Here is a 13662-nt window from a genome sequence, read left to right on the forward strand (position 1 = left end):
TGACAGCTCAGAGCCTGGAGCCTGCTTCGGATTCTGTGTCTCCTCTCTCTGCCCCTCCTCTGTTCATGCTCTCTCTCTCTCTCTCTCTCTCAAAATAAATAAACATTAAAAAATTAAAAAAAAAAAAAACAAGGGCCACCACCACCAATAACAACAAGCTCAAGAAGGGAGGGTCATGGGATAAGGTTTTGAGCAGAGTGACACGTGCTGACTTAAATTTTATCAGAATCTCTTAGGCCATTGTGTTGAGAATATAGAGTTGCCAGGGCAGAATCAGGGGGATGAATGAAGAAATTCTTGTTATTGGTCAGGCAGGAGAAGACAGTGGCTCATAGGGGACCTCAGGGGGAAGCAGTGGAGAGAGAAAAGTGGTTGGATTCTGGACTTATTTCGAAGGCAGATCCCAGTGCCAAACTTCTTCCCCTGTAATGGCCTCCCCCACTGCACAAGGCCTGGGGTAGTAGTGTGAATTTGCTGTGGATGGAGGAAAAGACTGTTCATGTTCTGGTGACCGTGGGTTACCGTGCTATGATACAGGGGTGGTCTGAGGGGCTTCAAGCACCCCATCTCCATCAGCACCCACGCTACAAAAGCCGATCAGAATAAACACTGTGTGCTACCCAAGAACAGCTTCAAGACAAGCCCCCCAATAATAGCCTTGCAATGAGATTCCCTATGTAGTCATATAGCAGCTCCTCCTCTGACATAAAATCTCTTCTAAGACATGAAGTTTGGCCACTAACCCTAATATTATAAGGACTCCTATAAATGTAGTATCCTGGGTGGAATATTGGAGCACAAAAAAAGGACATTAGGTGAAACCTAATGGAATCTGAATAAAATATGGAGTTTAGTTAACAGCAATGTATCAACAGTGGTTCATTAGTTGTGACAAATGCACCATAACATTCTAAGATGTTAATCATCGGAAGCACTGGGTGGGGGATTTATAGGAACTCCTTGTACTCACTTGGCAGCTTTTCTGTAATTTTTAAATTATAGTAAAATAAAAGGTTTATTTTAAAAATTATTCCTATAGCTTTAATCTTAGGATGCAATAAGTAACGTGTGTCTATATTCCAATCCAGGGAGTGTTTTATTTCTGTAAGTATATTCTTTCACTTCTAAAACTTCCATTTGGTTCTTTTTCTATATATACAACTTCTGCTTCTTGCTGAAACTTTCAACTTTTTCATTTATTTCCAGAGAATCTGTAATTGATTGAAGCATTTTTAACGACAGCTGCTTTCAAATCCTTGATGATTTGGATAATGTGGGATAATTCAACACCTGATTGATCTTGAGGGCGGGGTCAGCTGAATGTCTTTTCTCATTTAAGTCAGGATTGTCTTGTTTCTTCATATTACAGGGTTTTGTTTTTTTTTTTTTTTTTTTAAGCATATCCTGGACATTTGGTCTGTTATATGAGGAGCCTCTGGGTCCCAGTTAAATCTTTTATCAGGCAGTTGCACTGTTTAGCTTTAGCATATAGGTCCTGGCCTACTTTTGTAGCTCTGGTTCCAATGGCAACTTAATTTTCAGATTTGTAGTGTTATTTTTATCTGCATCATTAATCTGGTGCTGTTGGGATTCCTGTTGTCCCTGCTAGTGCTGCCTGAAGGGACAGAAGAGTCTTCCCCAGTCCAGACTATCAGGTGTCTTTCAGTGGGAGAGGGCAGCCTTCAGGATAGGAAGGATTTCTTGGAGCCAACTTTTAAACACCCACATATTGGGGCGCCTGGGTGTCTCAGTCAGTTAAGCGTCTGACTTTGGCTCACGTCATGATCTCACAGTTCCTGAGTTCGAGTCCCGCGTCGGGCTCTATGCTTGACAGCTCGGAGCCTGGAGCCTGCTTCAGATTCTGTGTCTCCCTCTCTCTGCCCCTCCCCTGTTGGTGCTCCATCTCTAGTTCTCTCAAAAATAAATAAAAACATTAAAAAAATAAATAAAACAAATACCCGCATACTGATTTTCTACTGTGGAATGTTAGTTCTAGGATGGTTTCCTCTAATGACTGCATAATAACTGTGGTCACTCCTCCCTGTTAAACGAGTACGTGTTCATTTTTTCTTGTACCGGAGTAAGACAAATCTACTCCAGTATGGCCCATATGGTATATTCCAGAAATAAGTAGAAACTGCTACTTGGGCTTTCACATGACATTATTTTCCCAAATTGCATATGGAGGTTAGTGAATTTATTAAGTAAACTGGAATTGTGGGCTGAACAGGTAACAAATAGCTAACTCATAAGCCAGTCTCCAGATATCCAGTGTGTAGGTGAGAACCCACTACACCTCACTTTCACGTAGAAATCTAGACCGCAAGCTCTGTTGTCTGTCGGCACCTAACACAGTACCTGGCACATGGTAAGGTGCTAAATGAGCATGAGCTTAATGATAGAATTTCATCGGTTAAGGCCTTGGCTGGGGAAAGAGAACACATAGGACACCTTCCTGATCACATACTTTCTCGACCGTGAGAAGACCCCATAACATAGAAAAGTATGTGCATTTGTAATAGTTAAACTAAATTGTAGCCAAGAATAATAAATACTAAATTATTCATTAAATATAACTGAAATGTCAGGGCTTTAAAACTATGTATACTACACGGACATTAGCATGGGATAACTAAAGCTAATTTTAGCAGTCACCTCTACTACTTAAATCACACCCATAAAAATGAGACGTTCATACAGAAATAAAACTAAAATTTGCCAATACACCTCAGAGTAAAATGTTATTTAAGGATTAGTAAAACATTTATTTTCCTAGCATGTGAATAGGACACTTGTTCTCATAATTTTCCTTCACGTCCTCACCAGAACTGAATCTTCTGGCATCTGGAATAGATTCTTTCAAATGCATACATCCACCTGTTTCAAATTCAGACTCCCCAGAATCAGTAAAAGGAAGCTCTCCCAGATGACATCAGCAGGACAGGGCTCCTGTCAGCCAAGCACTTTGCCGTGAAAAGAATGGGATCTGTCCCTGTCATTAGAAATGAGCTGAAGGGAAATAAAAACCCCACTTATTAAATTAAGAAAATGGTGATGTTATCACTTAACAAGTTTTCAGAAGTGTGTGTGCCTTGTAAAGCATTTACCGTAATTACCCTTGCTGTACGTCATTTGCTCTTACTTTTTAGCAGAGCAACTCAAGAGACATTTTCCTCAAGGGGGCGTGTGGGTGGCTCAGTTGGTTAAGCACCGACTTCGGCTCAGGTCATGATCTCACGGTTCGTGAGTTCGAGTCCCGCGTCAGGCTCTGTGCTGACAGCTCAGAGCCTGGAGCCTGCTTCAGATTCTGTGCTTCCCTCTCTCTCTGCCCCTCCCCTGCTCATGCTCTGTCTCTCAAAAATAAATGAAAATTTAAGAAACATTTTCTTCAAGACTGTTATGCTCTAGTTATGCAAGATGCCTAAGTTCTAGAGATGTGCTGTATAATATTGTGCCTATAAGTAAACATACTCTATAGTGCACTTAAAAATTTGCAGATGGTTGGACAGCTGGGTGGCTCAGTCAGCTAAGCATCCAGCTATTGATCTCGGCTCAGGTCATAATCTCACAGTTCATGGGATGGAGCCTCACATCTGGCTCAGTGCTGACAGCGCAGAGCCTGCTTGGGATTCTCTCTCTCTCTCTCTCTCTCTCTGTCTCAAAATAAATAAACTTAATATTTGAAAAAATTGCTGATGGTAGATTTCCTCTTAAGTATTTTTACCAAAAGAAAAAAAAGGGCAGGGGGAACACAAGGCACTTTTTGGAGGTGATGGATATGTCTAGTACACTGATCGTGGTGATAGTTCCATGGGCGTACGCATATGTCCAAACCCATTGAATTGTATACATTAAATATGTGCAGCTTTTTGTATATCAGTTACACCTCATTAAAGCTGATTTAAAAAAAAAGACTTCCATGTTCTTTCCTTTCCTACTCTAAATATGTTTCACTCAGTAAAAGCTCAGGGCCTCAAAGGGGCCCTTCCTGAAGAAGCTCAGCCTTAGCAATGCTGCGGGGGGGGGGGGGGGGTTGGGGGGGTGAAGGGAGCTGGTAGAGAACTCAGGAGCCTGAGATTTGTCCCTGAGCCAGGAAAAGAGCTTCCTTGGCCATGGCCAAGGACTTCCCATGGGCCAAAGTCCTTGTTGCCAAGAACTTTCAGTACATCATTTGGCAAGCGTGTTAAGCACCTGTTGGGTATACACCAGGCACTGTAAAGAGGCTGTTGGGTTTTAGGAATAAAAAGACAAAGTTCTGACCTGACCTCAAGGAGCACATGGTGTATCATGGAGATGGATATACAAGGAACTCTCAACATGGTATGGCAACTGCTACCAGTGGAGGTGTTTGTTGTTTATAAATAATATATAGGGGGAGTCCTGGGTCAGCCTGAAGGAATGTGGGAAGACTCCATAGCCTGGGAAAGTTATTAAGAAGATAGTTTTTCAGTTGAGACTTGAAGCACAACAGGGAGATTGTTCATTTACACAAATGGTTACTAAGTACTTACAAAGTGCTTGGTGCTGAGTATACAAGTGTGAACGAAGCAGACATGGGCTTTGTCCTTATGGGGCTTTCAGTATGACAAAGTAGGCAAATAAATAAATGAATAAATCTGTGAGTACTAGTTTTGACAAATGCATGAGCCAACCATGGGGGGAAAGTAAAGGAAGGCATCACAGGCTGAAGGAGCAGCATGTGCAAAAGCCTGGAAATAAAGAATTCAGGGCATGTAAGCAATGAAAGCCAGGGCACCTGGGAGACTCAGTCAGTTGAGTGTCCGACTCTTGATTTCTGCTCAAGTCATAATATCACAGTTTGTGAGAGCAAGCCCTGTGTCCAGCTCTGCATGGAGCCTGCTTGGGATTATTCCTCCACTCCCCCCTCTGCCCCTCCCCCATGCTCTAAATAAATAAATATATAAATAAATATGTTAAAAGAGGAAATGATGAAAGCCAATGCAGCTGACACATAGTAAGTGCAGGGTGAATACAATGATCTGAGATTGAAAACATAAAAGACATATCATACAGAATTTTGAGAAATTTAGATTTTACAAAGAATAAGGGGGCAGCACCAGAGGCTTTTTATCCAAGAAAAACATGGCCTGATACAGTATTCTAGACTATTCCACTGGCTGCTCTGCAGAGCAGGAAGGCCAGTAGGGGATGACTCTAGTAAGCCAGGTGACAAGATGGTAGGTTAGGGTAGAGATACTGGAAGAGAAACAGATGGTTTGGTAGTATGTTTGTAGGCAGAAAAAGTATAGGACTTGGTGATAGATTGGAATGAGGGATTGAGGAAGAAGAGGAATCACGGATTTATATTTGAGCAAACCAAGTGGCTGGTGGCTCCATTTATTGAGGCGGGGAATTTGGGAGAGAAATAAGAGAGAAAATTTAGAAAACAGAAGTTCTGTTATAGACATGAAGCCTGAGGTCCCCTTGAGATTTCCAAATGGAGTTATCAAGTAAGCAGTTAGAGAAACCATTCTAAAATTCAGAGGAAGCATTGGCTGAACAAATTCATCTACATGTAAGTAACATTTAAAACCCCAGGAATGGGAGAGGTCACTTATGGAAAGATGGAGATAAGGAAGATGCAGAACTGAACTCTGGGAAACATCAACATTTAGAGTGCAGGTATAAGAGAAGCCAACAAAAGAGAGAAGAAGTGACCAGAATGATTAGAAAAACTATGTCACAATGAAAACGTTAGTATCATGGAAATCCAGAAAGGAGGAGGGTAGCAATGGTTAGCCATGTTGAATGCAATCAAAAATAGGGAAGTGCTCCTTAAATGTAGCAATATGGGAAGAAGAACAATAAGATGATAGCTTAAGGAGGACAAGAAGCCTAGGGACATTTTTTTTTGTAGTTGTGACAAGGGGGGTGGGCAGGAAGAAGGACAGTTTGTCAGTGATAACAACAGGAAAAATGGAGAAAATGGCTGAAAATGAGGAAAGTGGGAGACTTGGTTGCAAGAAGATAAAAAACAACTTATGGTCTATTTTCTTAAAGAATAGAGGGCCAGGTCATCAGGTAAGAGTAAGACTCATAAGAGGCAGAAAGTGGAGAGACCTTGTGATGCAAGGAGAGAGAATCTGGTAGGAAGCTATTAAGATGGCTCCCAATAAGCCTTACCTCCTGCTTTTCATGAACTTGTATTATCTCTCCCCCTTGAATGTGAGCTGGACTTACTAACTTTTAATGAATACAAAATGGCAGTGATGGGATGGGAAGTGATAGGATGTTCCTTTTGAGATTAGGTTATGACAAGAATATGGTTCCTTCTTGAACACTCTCATTCTGAAGGAAGTCAGCTGCCATGTTGTGAGCTGCCCTGTGGGGAGGTCTACCTGCCAAGGTACAGAGGGAGGCCTCTGGCCAACAGCCAGCATGGAACTGTGGCCTTCAGTGCCACAGCCCATGAAGATCTGAATCCTGCCAACAACTACATAAGTGAAGTTGGAAGGGCTCCTCCTTCACCTGAGCCTTCAGAGGTGACTGCAGCCCAGGCTGGCAGTTTAACTACAAACGCATGAAAGACCCTAAAGTCTGAGACTCCCAGCTGAGATGTACCCAAATTCCTAATGCACAGAAACGGTGAGACAACAAACCTTTGTTGTCTCAAGATGCTGGATTTGGAGGTGATTTGAACACAGCAATAAAAAATGAAAACAGAGAAGAAAACAAGGAACAGAAGTCTGGGACGATATGAAATTCAGTTAACTAGAGAATTACAGTTAGGATTGGTACTGTTAACTAACCCATTTATTAAGGAATCTCAACTCAGGGGGCACCTGGGTGGCTCAGTCAGTTGAGCATCTGACTCTTGAGTTCAGCTCAGGTCATGATCTCATGGTTCATGAGTTCAAGCCCCACATCAGGCTCTGTGCTGACCATGTAGAGCCTTCTTGGGATTCTTTTGCTCTCTCCCTCTCTCTCAAAATAAATTAAAAAACTTAAAAAAAAGTCTCAATTCAGGGGATGCCTGGCTGGCTCAGTCAGAAGAGCATGCAGCTCTTGATCTCAGGGTTGTGAGTTAGAGCGCCACGTGGAGTGTAGAGATTACTTAAAAATAAAATCTTAAAAAAAAAAAAAAAGAAAAGAAAAAAGAAGTGTCAACTCAGTAGGGTCAAAATGTAAAACATTTTATATGTTTTTCAAATCTATGCACTCAGCTTTGCTCTCTTGAGTCCTTAACACAGCTGGGGGAAGATATCATAACTTGCCACTCACTTTCAGTTTAAAAGCCCATACACTTTAACATGCCAGTCTCTTTATTAAAATGTCTGACTACAATTTTGAAGGAGCACCCCAAAACCCACTGTGTGGTTTACAGGTTGGATAACCAGTGCTCTAAACCTTATAATAATGTTTCACCAAAGGTATCCCACAGAACACTATAACTCCTTAGCATATTCTTTAGAAATCTGCCAAAACAAAACCAAAAGCATATACTATTTTTTATTTGCTCTAAAATTCTTTTAAAATATAAGTATAAGAAAAATGTCTAATGACATTTTTAAGCCGTGTTTCCTCATTGATAATCCACCTTTAAAAATGGTGTGTCCGATGAGTAAATGCTGAGAAGTGTGTCGTGTGGTTGCTTTGTGTATGACTGAATGGCTTTAATCTGCTTACTGATGGATATGAATGTTTCTAAATTTATTATTGCATTGATGTATGTCTTGATCTGATGATCATTGGTCTCTCTTGTTTAACATTCGATGTCTGTGATACTTTGTTTTTGTTTCTTTAATGTCTCTAATGTTTTTTTTAATTGATGGGAATACATTTGGAATGATTTTTTGGAGGGATTAATTTATCAGTGAGACAATACTTTTTCACTACACTAGTCCAAGTCTGCAAATATCTCCTGTGTTCCTGCTAGTGTTGTATCAGTTTTATAATTTTTTTCAGTTTTATAATTTAAATGTATTAAGTGTTTAAGAAAGCCTGGGATAAACTGACCTACAGAAATGCTCAAGTACTGGAATTATTGTTTTTATTTCCAAATATATTTTCTTGACTACTAAACTTGTGTGTGCATGTGCACACATGTGAGGGTGTTGTGTGAAATTTAAAGCTATACTCCCTCGCATGCCAGCATCTTGAATTGGACAGAAGAATGTGGTCTAGAAAGCAAGGTCTTTCCCCTCTCTTTCGGAGTCTACCTCCTCCAGAGACAATGACTGGGAGCAGCAGACAAGAAAGCAGAGGTTATCCGAAGCAACTGATGTCTTACTGGTGGTGGTGATGGGGAACATCTTTGATCCACTCTGACTTATCTGATGCTGGTACCCTCTGCTAACATGGTGGCCTTCTACCCAGTATGTGTGGTTTGGGGGTTGGTGTTCAGGTTTACCCCTACCTCCTCCACTACTGAGAATCCCTTCAGAAAGGGGTGCCATGTGTCTTTTTGTCTCCAACAGTGGTCTACACCCTCAATCGCCTCCCCAAGCTGAGCATCCCATACTGGCCCAGACTCTTCCTGGAGAGCCCTCCTTCTTGCCTCTCAGCTAACTTCTGTGCTCCTTTGTATTGAGCCATGGAAGCCACTGAAGTCTTTTCCCACATCCCCTAAAGGCCAAAGAGAACTACACTGAGGTTTCCCAACATCCACCTTCTTCATGAAAAGCAGGTCAAAATACAGTCCTTTTTCACCCTTCTGGCAAGGAGTAGAAAGCCTCTCACCTTAGAAATTTCAGGCAGAGGAGACCCTGTTTCTATAGCTACGTATGCTCCTAAACTCTAGGGGACCCATGTCAGGCTCTCCCACAAATCCCTTCACCATTCTTCCCTCTGGTCCTATAGCAGCATCAGAATGGAACAAGAGTTTTCTGCTTCAGAAGCATGAAGCCAAGGAGTGAGACATCAACATTCTCTTCTTGCAATTCACCCACCTCTACAAGTGATTCTCCTGATGTTCCCTGCATGTGCATGGCTTTGCGATAAACAGTCCCCCACCTCCAAGAAGAGAGTGTAGAAAAGACATGCATTCCCCTACAAGGCCAGTGACTCCTGACTCCATTGATTCCCCCTTTGTTCCCCCCTTAGGAGTATGGGGGAAGGATGGGAACCATGGATGAGGATTTTAGGGAAGCTATTACAACCTCTTTAATAATCCATGACAGAGTGTCTGGTTCTAAATGTGGGCAGCTGCTGCCACTTACTGCTTCTCTATCCTCTACTTTGGAACCCCAGTTACTGAGCCAGGAAAATAGTAAATGTCTCACTTTGTGTGGCAAACAATCATTGGAGGATATTCTGAGGACAGAGAATAGCATATGCAAAAGCCAAGAGGCCTTTCAAGAGCATGAAAGACCACGGTAACAGATAAGTAGATCCATATGCTTGATTTGCAAGGACTTTGAGACCTGAGTCAAAAGATGAGGCTAAAGACACAAAAAGAGGCCTATATGCCTTTCTAAAGAGTAAAAACTATGTAATATAAATGATGCAGAGTCACTGAAGAATTTTTTGCAAAAGTTGAGAAGATCAAATTTGCATGGTAGAAAGGTGACTCTGTGGCAATGAGGCAGGGAGATTATGGAGATGATCTAGAAACAAGACAACATGTCTCAAGTAAGAGGGGAGAAAGGCTTACATTAGAGCAATAGTGGCTATGATGTCCAGTGTGAACCGAGGTGAAAGAGGTTTAGCTTATAGACCAGACAGCTCTTTATGAGTAATCAGATGCACAGGAAGAGAGAGGTGGGGACATTTACAATGGTCCATTGGTTTCTGAATTGAGGGAGCTGGTGGATGATATTTGCAAAGACAGAGAGTTCAGCAGAAGAAGATGGTAAATTCTGCTTTGGACCTACTGAATTTGAGGTCTTCATGGGACCTACTAAGTTTGAGCTGCCTGGTTGGACAGGAAGGAATGCCCCTCAATGTCAACCTGTCTGGAGACGTTGATTTGGAAGTTGGAGCCATGAGCATGAATGGGTTAAGTACAAAGTGATAAGAGGACCTGGGGCAGAGTTCTAGGGACCACAGACATGTTAGAAGTGGGAAGAGGAAGATGAAACTACACACACAAACACACACATACACACACCCCACAAAGAATTTACCACTGAAGTAGGTGGGAAACTAGGAGAGAATAGTGTCATAGGATTCACTAAGGAGATTACAGAGCGAAAATGCTATAGGAGAGCATTTGATGGCATTTGAAGAGTTTCCACTGGATGTAACCACCAGAATGTCATGTGAGATCTTGGGGAGTAAAGATCTGAGGGGTGGAGGCTGGTGTAGAAAGTACTGGAGAGTTAATGGAAGGTGAAGTAGAGAGGGCAGAAGGAGAAGAAGGTCTACTGGGAAGGAAAGAAGAGAGACATAAAAGTTGGAGGCAGTTGTGGGGTCAAGAGACGGTGGTGTCTGTTGGCAAGAGTGGGTGATGGGGTTTCCACTTTAACTCAGAGAAGGGGCTCTCTTCTTTAACTCAGAGAGTCATGTTGAGGGTTTCCTTTGGTTCTTCATGCTGAGACAACTGTGAATGCTAGAGATGCATACTTATAAATTAATCTGGGGCTTGCTAAATTTTATTTACCAGTCCCATGAAGTATGTAATACTTCAGTAGAATTTAGTAGTCAGAAATTTCCAACATCTAAATTTCCATTCTTTACATTAGCCCAATTATGAAAGTAGCCCAAGTGTCCATTGAGAATAGCACTCAGCCAAAAAAAAAAAAAAAAAAAAAAAGAGAATGAAATCTTGCCATTTGCAACAACATGGGTGGAGCTAGGGAGTATTATGCTAAATGAAGTCAGTCAGACAGAGAAAGACAAATACCGTATGATTTCATTCATATGTGGAATCTAAGAAACAAAACAAATGAACAAAGAAAAAAAGATAAACAAAAAAACAAGACTCTTAACTATAGAGAACAAACCAGAGGGGAGGTGAGGGGGGATGGGTGAAATAGGCAAAAATTAATTAATTTATTTATTATTTATTTATTTATTTCAATTATCTGCCTAATCTCTGCTTTTCTTCCCAACAACAGAAATCTAGAAACCAGGAATACTATGTCCAGGCCACTGAAGACTTGTGAATTCAGTTACTCTTGGGTTATAATATTCACATCTACCATTTTGATAGAAACCATAAGCATCTTTGAAAGCATACCTAACTGCAAATTGTCAATCATCTGAATCAGCCAATAACTCTTCCAATCTTCTCCCAAACCTAGATCAGCCCCAAACGCTGTTTGAGAAAAATCACCCGGTATGGAGACTGGTTATCAAGACCATGGTCAAGCAGTTTCCTCCGGACACTGCCTATGGAGCCTTCCCTCCATCTCCATGCAATGCCGGGTTCATACCTCCGCAACCTGCTGTGACTCCCACTGCCCTTTTTATCTTCACTATGACCTTGCTTCACACTCCATAAAGGACTGGGGGAAGAATCTACTGGGGAAAAAATGCCATCACCTTCCCACATCAAATCTTTAAACTCATTTTCTACGTCTTCCTTCCTTGTCACAACGAAGGAGGGGGCTCCCCTCCTCTTCCAGGGATGGTGTAACCTAGTGCAGAATGCTCCACGTGCACTTGGTCACATCCCCTTGCGACTTCTCAGGGACTCTGCTCCTTTGATCAGCCATCCGACACCCTCTCCTTCATACATACACCATCATCACTAGCAATCTCCCCCTCCCTGGTAGACGACTTTCCTTGTGCCCAAATGCTTTCGGATGTCCCAGTTTCAAGACCTCCCCTTCAATCCGTGCCCAACACACACTCCCTCCAGTTTCCTCCCCATCTTTCCCCTTCCCTGGATGGCTAAGTTCCTACAAAGTGGAGTCTGCATATGCTGCCGGCTTCCACCCCCACTATGCAGGGTCACTACCTGCCTCCACATTGTCAAATGCAGGATCAACTTTGGAAACTCCTCAAAGCCATTAACTTGACCTCTTCCTTGTTCTTAAAATACTTTCATCTCGGGGCGCCTGGGTGGCGCAGTCGGTTAAGCGTCCGACTTCAGCCAGGTCACGATCTCGCGGTCCGTGAGTTCGAGCCCCGCGTCAGGCTCTGGGCTGATGGCTCAGAGCCTGGAGCCTGCTTCCGATTCTGTGTCTCCCTCTCTCTCTGCCCCTCCCCCGTTCATGCTCTGTCTCTCTCTGTCCCAAAAATAAACGTTGAAAAAAAAAATACTTTCATCTCTAGGTTTTTGTGAAACCCTCCTCTCTTGGCTCTATCTTTTCCCTTCCTCCAATCCATTCTCCACAGCAGCCATGATCATCTTAAATGCAAACTGTAACCCTGCTCAAATCTTCCAAAGGCCTCCAGAAATCCTGCCCCGCTCTCCAGCCTCAAAATCGATAGCCCTCCCAGGACACCTGGGTGGCTCAGTCTGTTAGGTGTCCAACTCTTGACTTCAGCCCAGGTCATGATCTCATGGTTTTGTGAGTTTGAGCCTCACATCGGGCTCTGTGCTGGCAGCACAGAGCCTACTTGGGGTTCTCTCTCTCTCCCTCTCCCTCTGCCCTAACTCATGCTGTCTCTGTCTCTCTCAAAATAAATAAGGGGCACCTGCGTGTCTCAGTCAGTTAAGCTGACTTAACCTGACTTCGGTTCAGGTCACGATCTCACAGGTTGTGAGTTCTAGCCCCACATTGGGCTCTGTGCTGACAGCTCAGAGCCTGGAGCCTGCTTCACATTCTGTGTCTCCTCCTCTCTCTGCCCCTCCCCTGCTCATGCTGTCTCTCTCTCTCTCTCTCTGTCTCTTTCTCTCTCTGTCTCTCAATAATAAATAAATGCTAAAAAAAATTTTTTAATAAAAATAAATAAACTTAAAAAAAATTTTTTTAAATTGTACCCCTCCCTCCAATGCTCACTGCCCTCCCGTCACCCTGGTCTCCTTCCATTTCTGAGAAGGTGGCTGTATCTACTGCCTCCTCCCTCTTGGCACATTTTGTTCTGTCTGGATTACTCTTTTCTCCCTCACCCCAACTCTTCACCTAGGTGACTCCTACTTCAATGCTTAAATGTCACTTTCTCAAAGAGGTTTTTCCAAGTTTAAACTGGACTCCCTGTAGTAATCTCACGTAGCCCTCTTTCGATTTTCTTCATAAGATTTATCATAGCTTCAACTATTCATCAACTATGCATGATTGCATGTCATGTCAACAACTCTATCACCTCCAGGAGGTCAGAGCCTCTGTGTATTTTCCTCCCAGAAGCCAGCATTGTCACAGGTCCCAGGAGGGACTCGACAAATATCTGTTAAATAAAATAAAATATTACTTTTAAGCTTATTTATTTATTTTGAGAGAGAGAGAGAGAAAGCACAAGCAGGGGAGCGGCAGGCAGAGAGGGAGACAGCATCCCAAGCAGGCTCCACACTGTTAGCACAGAGCCTGATGCAGGGCTCAATCTCGCAAACCGTGAGATTGTGACCTGAGCTGAAATCAAGAGTTGGATGCTTAACCAACTGAGCCTCCCAGGCGCCCCTAAAATAAAGTATTATTTTGAAATGACTTTGTACACTTGAAAATAATATTCTCAGTGTATTAATGATATGTTATCATTTGCAAAAAAAAAATTAGAAAAACAAATCCCCCCCTTGCTTTCTGGTCACAAGATGGTATAGCATAGCAGAAAGGATGTAACCCAGGTGGGGACACAGGGAACCAGGTCTGGCTATGC

The sequence above is a fragment of the Leopardus geoffroyi genome, chromosome B2, assembly GCF_018350155.1.
Source record: "Leopardus geoffroyi isolate Oge1 chromosome B2, O.geoffroyi_Oge1_pat1.0, whole genome shotgun sequence".
Lineage (NCBI taxonomy): Eukaryota > Metazoa > Chordata > Mammalia > Carnivora > Felidae > Leopardus > Leopardus geoffroyi.